Source organism: Erythrolamprus reginae, chromosome 7 (assembly GCF_031021105.1).
Source record: "Erythrolamprus reginae isolate rEryReg1 chromosome 7, rEryReg1.hap1, whole genome shotgun sequence".
Classification (NCBI taxonomy): Eukaryota; Metazoa; Chordata; class Lepidosauria; order Squamata; family Dipsadidae; genus Erythrolamprus; species Erythrolamprus reginae.
Window position 1 is genome coordinate 37,806,234 of NC_091956.1, and position 14,369 is coordinate 37,820,602.

The following is a 14,369-nucleotide window of genomic DNA, read 5'->3' on the forward strand; positions in this document are numbered from 1 at the left end:
TCAGATTTCTTTCAAATAAAACCAGAAGGAGTGGCTAATATTTAGGAGGACAAAGAGAAGATTCATAAAGATCATGGACAAACAATTACAATTACTTGTGACTGAAAACCGCACTGTATAGCAGGTATAAAACATTCAGCTGTTCAATACTGTTTCATATTTTTATCTATGAAAAACTTTTTCATTAAGTAATAAAATTCAGGAACTTTTCCATAAGATAGATTTTATTGCTAACACACGTCTACCATTAATTTCCTAAAGAATCTTGCAAACACTGTATTTGTGAAAACATTTTTTTCTGAAAATCTTGATATATCATTTGCCAAAGAATTTTATTAATAAGATTCTCTTGCAAAACTATTTGAAACCCATTACAGAAATTGGATCTTGTTCACAGAATACATCATCATATGTCAACCAACTTTTGTTAAATAGCACAACTGCCAGAGGGATATAAGAATTAGCCAACTACATTTTAACATAAAACATAGTACAAATACATATATATCCAAGGTTTGCTCTAAACTTCACACAACAGTAAACACACATAATATTGATTTTTTTTTTAAATCTATCTTGTCCCTTAGAATTCATTCACTTTGAATTCTGTATGACTTGAGATACATCATTCCATCAAGTTTACCTGTCAGTAGCTGCATCTTGGGTTCTTATAAAAATCATACTTGTCTGTAAATAGTCGTATCTGGCCACTTTGGCTTTGCCTTCGCTTCCAGTAGCTTTTGATTTTTATCTGTAAATCAATGGCTCAGTTTTGTTTTGTTTCTGATGAAGCTATGTATTGTGAAGATTAGAACTGTGACCTCCATTATACATCCCCCGTGCCTCTCGTAGTACTACTGTAAATAAATAAGGGGAGACTTTGTTTTCCTATATACTGCTTCCATGACATCATTACACAAATTCTTCAAAAGGCAGATAACCATGTGCCCAATATTTCAAAGCTATTCAGAGTGTTAAGTGGTCTACATTTGCAGCCCCAAACCTTTTGGGCAACAGGAACCAATTCTATATAGAGAGGTTTTTCTACAGACTGGAAGGGGCATGATTTCATGTGCTGTCTGCATCCTTCAGGTGGACTTTGCTGCCTGCTTGCTGGCATACAGCAGATTGGTGCAGTCTACAGACTGGGGGTTCAAGTCCCCTAGTTTACATAGTCAAAAGTCTTTCAATCAAAACAAGACCAAACTGTTCCCAGATAACAGGGCAAGACCTCTGTCTGGGCATCTCCGTGCATGGAATCCAACTGGCAACAGATCTGAAGACTTTGTACATCACTTGCTGAACAAACACCTCTGAGTCTGAGTCCCCCAACCCTGGAAGGAACAGGAAACCTGAAACATGGCTGCTGGGCGGCACTTTAAGGACACAAGAAGAGCAGAGAAATGCTGTTTTGCCAATCTTAACACCACATGGTAGGCCTTAATATTGGCTCCTGTCTTGTCCAGTCAGAATCAACCTTTGTCTTTAGGCATATTTTGGCCCTATTCAGAACCTATAGCTCCCCTGCAAACCATGAGGAAGATCACAAATGATGAGTCAAGAGAGGCCACATAGGTGTAATCCTGTCCAAAGTCACAGCCACCCTTAGATTCCAGATTGCCACCACAGCTTCAGCAGGACCGTGCAGCAACACTGCTAGGATATCCCCCAATTTCCTCTAGAATCCATCACTGTCTTTCAGTTGCTGGCGCTAGACCATTCAAATGAATCCTGTCTCTCTGCAGAAGGGACCAACATATGACACCAGGGCATGATCTGATCATGACAAGGGGGATAATCTTAATTCCCCCACCACATTGTTCTAACAAGAAGATAAAATCTGGCGTGTGACCACCGTCCCAAGTTGTACGGCTTCTGAAGCTGTACTCAAAGATGGCAGACTGATGTCCCCCATAAGTCTTGGGAACTCCACTGCCAGCCCCAAGATGGCCTCCAGCAGCTCAGGCAAGGAGTTTGCTACCCAGCAGGGAGGCTGGTATACTAGCAAAAATCCCATCTGATTCCATGAGCCTAACTTCAAAAACAAAATCTCACAGCCAGAGGCTTGTGGAGCAAAGTTCCTGAAAGCCAAAAGAGACACTCTGATAACCACTACTACCGCACCTCACCTGCCCTGGGGTTTTGGCTAGTGCCAAACCTGAAAACCAGCTGGACACACAACCTTTCTGGAGTCAGGTCTCAGTAATGCATTCCAGATCAGATGACTCCTTGATAAGATCTTAAGATCTTATCAAGGAGTCACTAGCAGCTGAATCCCAGGGCATTGGGGGGGGGGAGGGTTCTGCTGTCCAAGGATTGAGGGGAGCAGGAACACATCATCAATATTTCACATTGGGGGTATCTTTCCCTATAGTGCTTGTCACCACTGTGATCCTACCCTATGTTCCCCAAAACAAATATTTCCTCTCCCCCCTCCCGACCAACCAAGGGCTTTGCCACCCCTCTTCAATCACATACTCCCAGTTATCCCTGGGGAGGGGCAATGAGGGAGGGAGTCCCCATGGTGTTATAGCAAAAGCATACAGCACCAAGAACACCCCCCTACCTACCCTTGCAACAAATACACTATTCCAACTTGTCCCTCTCATCACTCACAGGACCATTTACGCAAAACTCAAGGTGGAGATATACAAACAATTACCAACACAGGAGTCGCCTACGAAGATTGTCGCTCTAGGAGCAAACCAGTAGGGGTTGTAAATATTTTTGCTACCAATTCATACATACGCTTGAATGTGTGACGCTTGTGCTCATGCACAGAAGCATCCCAGGTGGGTGGACAGTGCCTCCCACCGCTGGCGCTAACAGTTCTAAGAACCTCTATAAACTGGGAGCAACCCACCACTGGAGAAGACCTCACACATTCCCAACTCTTCACTCTCCTCTTAAGCACCCCCAATTGTTATACCCGCTGTCCCTCGATTGGCAACAATTCTCTCCAAGTCTCTTCTTTTTCAAATCCCCATGCGCAATGAATGTGACTTTTTTGAACTCCACTGGAGTGCCTCAGGGGTCAGTCCTCTCCCCCTGCTATTTAATATCTACATGAAACCGCTGGGCGAGATCATCCAAGGGCATGGGGTGAGGTATCATCAGTACGCAGATGATACCCAGTTGTACATCTCCACCCCATGTCCAGTCAACGAAGCAGTGGATGTGATGTACCAGTGCCTGGAGGCTGTTGGGGCTGTTGGGTGTCAACAGACTCAAACTCAACCCTAATAAGATGGAGTGGCTGTGGGTTTTGCCTCCCAGGGACAATTTCATCTGTCCGTCCATCACCATGGGGGGGGGAAATCATTGACCCCCCCTCAGCGAGGGTCCGCATCTTGGGCATCCTCCTCGATCCACAGCTCACATTGGAGAAATATCTTTCAGCTGTGGCGAGGGGGGTGTTTGCCCAGGTTCGCCTGGTGCACCAGTTGCGGCCCTATTTGGACCAGGAGATACTGCTCACAGTCACTCATGCCCTCATCACCTCGATGCTCGACTACTGTAACGCTCTCTACTTGGGGCTACCTTTGAAAAGTGTTCGGAAAATTCAGATTGTGCAGAATGCAGCTGCGAGAGCAATCATGGGCTTCCCTAGGTATGCCCATGTCACACCAACACTCCACAGTCTGCATTGGTTGCCGATCAGTTTCCGGTCACAATTCAAAGTGTTGGTTATGACCTATAAAGCCCTTCATGGACCAGAATATCTCCGGGACCGCCTTCTGCCACACAAATCCCAGTCACCAGTTAGGTCCCACAGAGTTGGCCTTCTCTGGGTCCCATTGACTAAACAATGTTGTTTGGCGGGACCCAGTGGAAAAGCCTTCTCTGTGGCGGCCCCAACCCTCTGGAACCAGCTCCCCCAAAGATCAGAATTGCCCCCCCTCGCCTTTGGTAAGCTCCTTAAAACCCACCTCTGTCATCAGGCATGGGGGAATTGAGATATTTATGCATGGTATGTTTGTGTTTTTAATAAAGGTTTTTTAATTATTTTAAATATTAGATTTGTCATATGCTGTTTTATTATTGTTCTTAGCCGCCCTGAGTCTACGGAGAGGGGCAGCATACAAATCTAATCAATCAATCAATCAATCAATTTTTGTGTCTGTAGAACAGGCAACATCCAGCTGGTCTTCACCATACTTAAATAGTTGAGTTTGAAATAGCTTCTGCTTGCTCATTTCTCCAATGGGAGGCCTACGAGTTCAGAGATGGCCCTGAGGTTTTGCCACTGAAATGCACACTGCCAGATAGCTAAGTTAGATGCCAGTTCCACAGGACTCAAACAACTCTCGTGGTATGGCATGATAGATCTTTCTGTCTGTATTTTCCAACATTGAGGACACCACTGATCCTACACAAATCTCCACCTCCATTTGTGGAAATGCACCCCAAATTTGGAGAACAAACTTCTTCCTGCTACAACCAAATATTTCAGATTTTGATTCATCAGTCCAGAGCATCTGCTGCCATTTTTCTTCACCCCAGTTCCTATAATTTTGTGCATAACTGAATCACTTAGTCTTGTTTCTCTGGACAATAGATGGATGTCCCACTGGTTTCTATCAGTTCTCTGCTGATGGCACTAGTGAACATCATATGTCAAAGAGAAGTACGCATGATGTGTCTTTCATCTGCTGCATTAGTTTTCCTTTGCTGACCCTTTGTCTATGGTCTTCAATGCTGCCCATGACATTATGCTTTGTAAAAAGAGTTTGAATAGCATATCTTGAAATACCAGTCTGCTTCAAAATCTTTGCCTGGGTAGGAACTTGTTCCTGTGCTGTTTGGTCATGGTGTATGACCTGTGACATGAGACTATCTTCCACAAGCTCATTTTAGAGCAGTGATGGCTAACCTTTTTGGCATCGAGTGCCTGCTCATGAAAGCTTATGCAACACATTAAGCCATAGTGTGTTAATTACTATATACTGTAACTTGTATATCATTTACTAAAATTTACTGATAATCGGAGGCCCTAGCCAAACAAGTGATATTATGTCTTAGTTATTGCAATGCGACTTATCTCAGCCGCTTCCTGGAAATCAAGAACTCGAGAGTCCGGGCAAAATACCAGGAGCGCCCTAGAAATATTCCGGATCGGCTTACTAGGCGCGCTCCGAAAGACACTCCTTGGGAGCCGCCAGGCCGTCCGCCCCGAGCAAACCTATTACCCATGAGGCTGCCTGGGCTGCGTGGTCCTGCCATTGTCACGCAGAAGGCGACCAGGATTGGCAACTGAGGGTGGCGGTTATGGCTTCTTGCTGCCGGTATTTACAGCAACAGCCTTGCTCACTGGCCGGCGAAGGGAGACACTGCTTCCCGGTCGCCCTCGTGCAGCTCCAGCCTCAGCCCGGGGCTTCCCCGAGGGAGACGGCGGCAGCGATGGAAACGGCTGCAGATGTAATGCTCGGCCCCGAGCTTCTCCTCCAGTCTTCATTGTACAGGGCGACATGGAGCCGCCTTTGGAAGCTTGCAGGTGTTTGCCGACTCTCGGAGGTGGCGGCGGCGAAAGGAAGGGCCGAGCGGCCTGCGAGGAGCTGGCAGGCGCAGCGGCTGCCTACTGCCTCGGTGCAACTTTCCCCCGCACTTGACAGCAACATGCTAACCACTCGCTTCTCCCGCTTACTGAGACAGTTCATTTTTCTGGGTTCTTGGAGTAATTAATGTACCATGTGAATTCAACACCTCTGATCGATGCAGTGTGCTGACCCAGACCACGAACCCCAACGAGTGGAGGAAGCGAGTAGTAAACACGTCACTGCCAAGTCCGCAAGAATTGAGCCTGGGCGACTGCTCAGACATTATAACTTTTATTAGGGTGTTTTTCGAGCCCTTTTGCCTTTGGACAAGGTGAAGAGGAGCTGCGAACTCAAAAGTTGCGCTCAAGGATAGGAAAAAAGGTAAGGCTCGCTTTCCCATGTCGGCTAGGACACAGACAGCAAACTAGACCCTGCGTTATTTATTATCAGTCTTCTCTTCCACCCCCTCCGCATAGGCTCTTTTCCTCCAGGGGATGATCAGCAAAACCACCCAGCTGCAGTGGGATAGAAGCTATTTGCCTAGTTAGTTCTTCCTTCATTTTTAAAATCAAGTTTAGGGTGATCACAACCATCCCCGTGGCGTTTGTCGGGAAGAAAGCAGCCATGAGCTTCTCCGACCCATTGTGCTTAGTGGACTTTCTTCTGCATAGAGAGTCGTGCCAGCTTCGTTTTGAAAAGGGGGAAAGGAGCTTGATCAGTCCGTAGACGTCCTAGAGAGGTCTGATGATGGAGGATACACAGAAGATTGGTGGCTGAATTCCTGCAGCAGTTTTAATTAACTATGGAGATTCTCAGTCATCCGGGTCATGGTTGTCCCAAAGGTGCTTTTTTCAAAAGGCAACCATAGTTTTTTTCCTTGAAGACGTTTAGAAACTTATCCAAGAAGCTTCTTCAAGAATCTTTGTATAATCAACTGGTAGCATTGGCATCCACACGAGAGCTTGTCTGACCTCTGGTCCGATTGGGCATCTTGTTAGTTAATGCCCCAAAATGTTCAGTGTTCCGCTGGCCTCAGAGCTGAACTCCGCGATCTCCTCTTGATAACTGCAGAGTGCAAATGGCACCAGCGCAAAGCAGGAGAGCTCCTCTCCTCCTGTCTGGGCCTACCTCTGAGAGGTGGAGGGAAGGAATGGCCCGCGGCGGCTCGAGAAGCCGCGGACTTTAAGCAGCGTTTCCCTTCGGGCTCGGAATTGCCCGTCAGTCCTGCAAGCTGTTTCCCATGGGGGCCGGAGTTTCCGGGGACCTGAATGGACTCCTGCCTCGGAGCTCAGGCAAGAGGATATACATCGGCTTCGGCCTTCCTTGCTCATTTTTCTGAATCGGCCCGATCGAGCTGGGGGGGGGGCAGCACTTGAAGAGGCTTCAAGGTTCGTTCCTTCCCCTGTCTGATACACCGAGTTCCATCCCGCAGCTCACAGACCCGCTGCCGCCTGTTCGCTCGCCTTCTGTCAAGAGTTCTAGGCGACCCATTAACCATTGACTTCCCCGGCCTAGGCCATTTTTGTTGCGGAAACGCGGGGATAAAGGAGCGAACCGCTCTCAGGAGCAGCGGTTCCTTCTGCAAGTGCTCTCTTTTCGCTGGGCAGGGCAGGTTATTCACGGGGCAAGCAGGCGCTCTCGCCTCTCAGCCTTCCCCGAGGGGGAACTCCCCCCCCCCCATCAAGAGGGGACCTCGCACTTTCCCAAAGCCGCGGAGGGCATGCGGAAGCGGCCTAGTCACCCAGTGGCAACCGAAGCTACTGCATCCGTTTCTTTCCGACCTTGACCGGCCTTGCTGAAGCCAGACGAATGCAGTCCCAGACCTGGCCCAGCTTTCACACTCTTCGGTGGCTTCATACCGGCTTGGCAACCTCCCCCTTTCGGTTTTCAAGTATCGGCTTGGCTCAGGGGATTTCCCTGGCTTTCCTCCCCGGAGAGAAAAGGTAACGGAGGGCAAAAGAGGCGAGGCTCTCAGTCCTCCTCGCAACACCGCGACGGCAGACAGAGATGCTCTGCGCTTGGGTATTCATGGACACCTGAGAAGTCAGCCTGGGGACTCAAGCGACTCGCCGGGTCGGGTAAACAGAGGACTCTGCGGGCGCGGCCTTGGCGGGAAAAATTTTCACCCGTCTGAGCCGATTGTCTGAACGCGGCTATTCCCTGGGGAAAGTCTCCGCTTTTCAGGAGGTCTTCCTAGGGTGAAGAGGGGCCTCACACAGAAGAGGCTAAGTTTGGGAGCCAAAGGCACCGGAAGCAGCTCCTTCTCCCTGCGCAGGCGCCCACAGATGGTGTTCGGCGGCGGCGGTGTCGAATTAGAACTGGTAATTGTCCATCATTAGCGGGCCTGAAACGCGAGTTATCACAACAATTGGAACACGTCTAGGCGGCCGCGAAAATAACCGAAATGATTGGTCTCATTATAGATGTCAAGACGCGTCGGAGAAGCAGGAGGTGCAAATTGACCTTGATGAGCGAAATCCTAAACTAGGATTTCGAGCCCCTGTCAAAAAACCCAATGCCGGGTATCCCGGAGGAAAGGGTGACAAACACCTCTGCCTTGAAGGTCAAGAAGGGCTAGGAACGAAGGCGGCGTTTCTACCACCATCCTAATTTTGAAACCACGCCCCACCATGAGCAGAGAGGTGCCCTTGTCCCGCGAGCTGCTTTCCTGCAAGGAAAAGAGGCATCGCCACTGGAAAGAATACAATAATTACTAGAAGTAATTATTCCTAGTCTGGCGAAGCCTGTGCTCATGATCTCCCTGCAATAACCATATTAGAGACAACTTATATAATTTAGGATGAGCATTTGAACCTCAGTCTTTGCTCTAGTCACGGCTGTTTCCCTTCCCACTTGCTTTGGGTCTCCCCTCCGTGGCCGTAGTTCTGTGGCAAGAGTGAAGTCCAGAAACTGACTACTGGGGCAGAACAACCCCAGTTGATTGATGGGGTTTGGTGGGGCGAATGGCTTGGCTTGGATTCAGATACCTATTTTACCTTGTCTTTGAAAATTCAGTTAAGATTCTTAAATCAGTTTCCATTAAAGCCTTTCAGCACCATCGATCAGGTGTAGGACTGAAATCAGCGACTGTGTCTTCCTGTGATTAATCACCTTCCTATCAATCAGTGGATACATTACTTCTGAGTAGACACACATAACATTGCATTGTGCATAGCAATAACTTCTGACGGCCTGAAACGTCGAGTCTCTCAAGAGCTGGATAGCCATACCACTGTCTATTGGCCTAAGAGCATTGTTTCTGATGCTGTGAAAAAGTCATTCCGCATCAGTCCTGCACACTAGTGAGCTTGGATTATTCCCCGATTATTGGGCGAGCTGCTGAAGCAAATCCAACGGCTCTCAGTAACTTACAAAAAAGGAAGGTGACATGCGCATCTGAATTTCCTAGTCTATGCTGCAGTTCAAGTCGCCCATCAGAAAGGTTTGCCACCTACTGCTTTCATGCCAGCCTTGGAGCACCACCTGGCAACAGAGAGTCCTGAAGCTCCAGGAAGACCAAGAGGACAATCACTGCCGGACTCTGCTGAAAGAAACAACTCTCTTTGTGGGCCTGCCAGGTCATAGATCTTGCAGGAAAAGCAGCCTAATGAGCCGTCAGCTGTCGAGGTGGGACAAGGAGGAGAGGGAACATATTTTAGTTTAAACGCCCGTCATCTTTCTACTCTCCGAGGCTGTTAGATACGGATGAGAAGAGAGCCCTAGGATCACTTTTAAGGGGTCTGGGGCCTGATGGTTACCTCTTGGTTTGGAGGAAACGCCTAGCAGCCTCGTGGTGGAGGGTGGAGGACGCTGGATCTAAGGACGGGAAGGAACCCCGCGGAAGCTGCTTCTCGGTCTTATTTTAATCGCCGTTTCTCTCAAGCTTCGGGCGTGATCTAGCTGTTCCTGAAACAGATTTCAGAAGGCAGGCAGCCTTAATCGGTGAGCTCCTGTACTGAAAATACTAAGCAGAGGCACTGGGGGCGGGGGACGAGGGAAAAAATGCAAAAGTGCAGTTAAGTTCGCTTCTTGAAAGGCGCCTTTCCTACTGTGTGCCATAATATATGGCAGGTTTTTGCATCCACGATGCCGACAAGGAAAAGACCGTCTTGGAAATTTAATCGGCTCTGGCCGCGAGTTTGTCTCCTAACGAGACAAGGGGAGCTTAACCAGCAACTGACCAGCCACCTCACGCAGAAAAATTGCGAAAGAGCGCTGTTTTGTTTCCTTGCTGCAGGCTAAACCGACTTTTCCTTCGGTAAGATGCGTCGGGACTACCTTTGAAGCTGAGTAGCAAAGCCACCGGATTCCCCACTATCGCGACGGGTAGGAGTTCTGTCCTGGCAGACACCAAAGCGCCCAAGGCTCGACCCTTAAAATACTACAAAGAAGAGGCCGAGGTTCGGAAACGGTACTTTTGGCTTTTGCAGGCTCCCGAAAGCTCTTTCCTACCTTCGGCTCGAGTAGTCCAAATCCCCTGCCGCGTATCAAAGCATCAAAGCAACAATCATTTCTGCTGAGTCAAATGTCTAGCGGCGAAATTCGCTCACCCATTTCCAGAGCAGTTCCCGAAGGTCACAAGTGGGGAACCGTTTCTTTGTGGCCTGATGCGACCCAGCTAAGGGCATATGGCGCCGGTAGTTTGGGGGCAGATACTTGAAATCTTTCTTGTGCTGGCTGGGCTTATACAGAACTGAAGGGCGACCGAAATAAACTGTCGGCCGGAAGTTCTGGAAAAAGGTTTCGGGGTGGTTTCGGGCCTTCTTTATCGCAACTGTGTGGGAGGTGGATGCGAAAAGGTTTCCCCAGCACTCTGGGTGAGCCTGCGGAGAAGATATTTTTAACAGTGCCAGTAACTCCCCGGAATTAGTGGGAGGGGTGTTCCCCCCGCCATTACCACACAATGACCCACAAGCTTGGCGACATACCGACCCAAACCCTAATTTAGCCGCAACGGAAGGGACGGCTGAGCGAGCGCGGTTGCTACCTGTTCCTCAGAAGTCTGCAGGAAAAAGTCAACGCACTGGAATGGGGTGACTTGTTCCTCCGTCCGTCCTTTCGTTCTCACTGTGCTCAGGATGGGGCAGAAGCAAAGCGCAGTTAGAGAAAGCGACAGGCAGTAAGAAATTCCGAACTGGTCCTTTTTAAAGGTTTCGAACCATATAAGAAATAAAACCCAAAGGCTGACCCGAAATCTCTTCTCAGCAGAAGTTCGGTCGAATCTTCCTGCCTGGGATTAAGCCGAATCGCTCACTCGTTGCATTAACAGCTTTTATACCATCCCTTCACGTCCTCTTGCCGTTAGAATCCAGCGATTCTTTTGAGCCAACTCGTTTTTGTATTTTAATCAAGCCAAGTTAAAGAAACATTATATAGGGAAGGAGAATCCCGCGTCTGCCAAGGAGCTGCCGGACGAACAAGAGTCGGGAAAGTCTGGCTAAATCGATCCTGCTGTTCTGTTCGGGTCTGTGAGACCCAAATCGAAGTTTGAGACCCTGTAAAAAAAATTCCCTGCATATCTGAAACTTGAAATTTTATGACTTTCCATCATTTCAGGGGTTCTCTCTATGAGATTATTTTTGTGGGGGGCTTAGTTTTTGCTGGGCAAAAAAAAGTCACACTTTTACTGTTCCCAGGTCTGTGTGACCCGAACCGAAAATTCTTTATTTTAGGTGCTTATATTTGGTCAATTTGAAAACATCTTTCACTTGGAAACTAGGTTGAACATTTCTGCACACAATGAAATGAAAATTGAAATAAATTTAATGCTTTTTGGTTTATTTTGCTCATAAAAGCCCGCCCCCCTTTTTTGTGATTTCCCTCCCAATTTATAGACAGTTTAGCCTGCAAAATGCGTACAATTTTGCTAAATTTGATGTGGGATTACTAGTTTTAACATTCCTGATCATAAGAAAAATATAAATGAACTGAAAAAACAATGCTTATTGGGGGTTTTAAATCTGAAATAAGCCCCCCCCCCCGCTGCTTGCAATCATTTTCACTTTAAAAAATTTTTAGGCTCCAAATCCAAAATATTTTTTAATATCTTAGGCATTGATTTACTAAATTTCACATTGCTGATCATCATAAAAATATTTTTCTGGGCAAAAAAAACCTCATGTTGAGTCTGTTTCGGGTCATATACGACCTGGACCATAAATATTTTTTTTAGGTACTTAAATTTGGTCTTTTTGAAAACTTTTGTCATTGGGAAACTAATTTGAACATTTCTGAACATAATGATATGAAAATTGAACTGAAAACAACTGATGCTTATATTTTTATTTTGATTAAAAAGCCCCTCCCCATTTTTTGAGCATTTTGTGTCAATTTATATATTTTTTAGGCTACAAATCTCTAAGGAATTTCCCCCCAAAAGTTTTGATATACTAAATTGAACATTCCTGATCATAAGAAAAAAATAGAAATGAACTGAAAAAAATGATGCTTATTTGTTTATTTTGCTCACAAAAGGGCCACACCCCTCGGGCTTGCTGTATGCCATTATTTTCACTTTTTATATAGATTTGGCTAGAAATATTGGGAATATCCTTTTGAAAAGCAAGCACATGACAACTAATTTTATGAAAGAAATCCATTTTACTAAAAACAAGTATGTAATTTTGAAATTAACAGCATAATTTGCATATAAATTGAAATAATTGAACACATTTATGTGCAAAATAAACAAATAAGCATCAATGTTTTCAGTTCAATTTTCATTTCATTCTGTTCAGAAATGTTCAAACTGGTAATTCAATGCCAAAGTTATTGAAAATATTTGAAATTAGGGGCCTAGAAATATTTATGCTTGAAAAAATGGGGGCGGCCCATTTATGAACAAAATAAACAAATAAGTATCATTTTTTTTCAGTTCAATTTTCATATCATGTTCAGAAATGTTCAAACTAGTAATCCCACACCAAATTTAGTAAAATTGTACGCAGTTTGCAGGCTTAACTACCTATAAATTGAAGAAAATGTCACCAAAATGGGGGGTGGGCTTTTATGAGCAAAATAAAAATATAACCATTAATTTTTTTCATTTCAATTTTCATTTCATTGTGTTCAGAAAAGTTCAAAAATAAACCTCTTTTTCAGTTCAGGTCATATTGACCCGAAACATAAAATCTGTACCCTGACATTAAACAGAAAAGTGCCTAGATGCTTATCTGCTTAGCCTCCCTTTATGGGCTCTGAAAACCACAATCCTCAGCAATGTGAACTGAACCTGAAATGGGGTTGCAAGAGCACTCTGCTGCAAGTGCTCATAGACTCTTTCTTTGAATGAGAAGAATCTCTTGAAAGGATTGAGTTAAACCAGGGGGAAAGGCCGCATTGGCTAGTCCTGCCAGGGAGTGTTTGCACAAGATCAGTTGATGAATAAGTTCAAATAGAAAAAGTGTGTCTCCTCTTTGATGTTCTTTTCTTTGACTCTGAGAACAATCAGTTAGGTCCAAGAGGTAGAGAAACTCACCGCCTTCCACCTTCCACTTTTTTTCTCTATCCCTGGCAGTACAAAAAGCATAAAAGGATTTTGCAGCACACAGCCATCCTACAAGACTTCATTCAGCCATTCATGCAATGATGTTTGTTTTCTGTTTAATTGCCCATCTATTTGATTTCATGTTTCAATTGACTTGCAAGACAAACGATGCTACCGAATTCTCTGGATCTGTCTGATGCTCTCTTTCCTCCCCCAATGCTAGCCAGGGAATGGAAGGGCAGAAGTACATGTGGTTATTGAGGAATTTTTCTCTCCACCTCCTCTCCTGTTCCTGCCATGACCTCAGAGAGGTATCACAGAAACCTTTGGCCATTGCCAAGCCCAGAGCGGGTGTTCTGCCCATCCAACAGGAAAAAGTCTCTGTCTCCAAGAAGCAGAAGTTAGTCTGCTTTTGGAGACTGTCAACTAGATCACTTGAACTGAGCCAAGGTCAAATATGCCCTCAGAATGAATATCTGGGGGAACCGATAGATGGTCTTTGGTATTTTCCTGACCCTGCATCCAGCAGCCTTGGCCTTGGCCTTGATACCATAGGCTCCAGGAAATTAACTGAAAGAAGATGAGTGGCCGTTCCTCCTTCGCCCCAATTATCCTGTCTTGACCAAAAGGAGACCCCCACTTCCACAGCGATTTCGATTATCTGGGAGATTGTGGGTTCCCCTTGACCTTTTTCCTACTTGCCCTTTTGCCGGCAGGATGGCTTTTTCCAGCCAAAGCTTAACGGGGACTATTTCAATTGAAGTGATTATCAATTTTGTCGGCAAATAGCTCCCAATGAGCCCTAGTTCTCAGGCTCTGCAGACCTTTGACCTCAGCTTTGAGCTTTTACAGCTTTGATGCTATTCTATTTGATGTTAGAATCTGGGCGAAGCTCGGTTTTTACCTTCGTGCAATGGAGACTTAAATCGTTGGTGCAAATATGGTGGTGGTCGGGAGATGAAAAAGGGGTTGTGGCCCAGGGGGTGGGCTGCTAGCCAGAACGCTAAGGGCTTCTGAGTGCTTGCGAGGTGAGCCCAAGGGGTTTTTTTGCTTCCGCACATGCCAAAACACAGGCGCACCTGCGGCTCTGTGTGCGATTTTGCTATCTACAGGTGTAGAAGCAAAATCACGCTGGCCCCGCAAGCACTCATGAACCGCGGCAGGCTGGAGCCCACCCCTGGCTGCTTTGTCTCCTTAGCTGCCCTCCTTGGGGCTTAAAGCATTGTACATCTTAAGGACATCCCCTATTGCTGCATTTTCAGAATATGGGAAGGAAGTATAATAAAGAAAAGTGCCATATGATTCTTTTATTATTTTAAAATTATTTATTTTACTATTTTTATTGT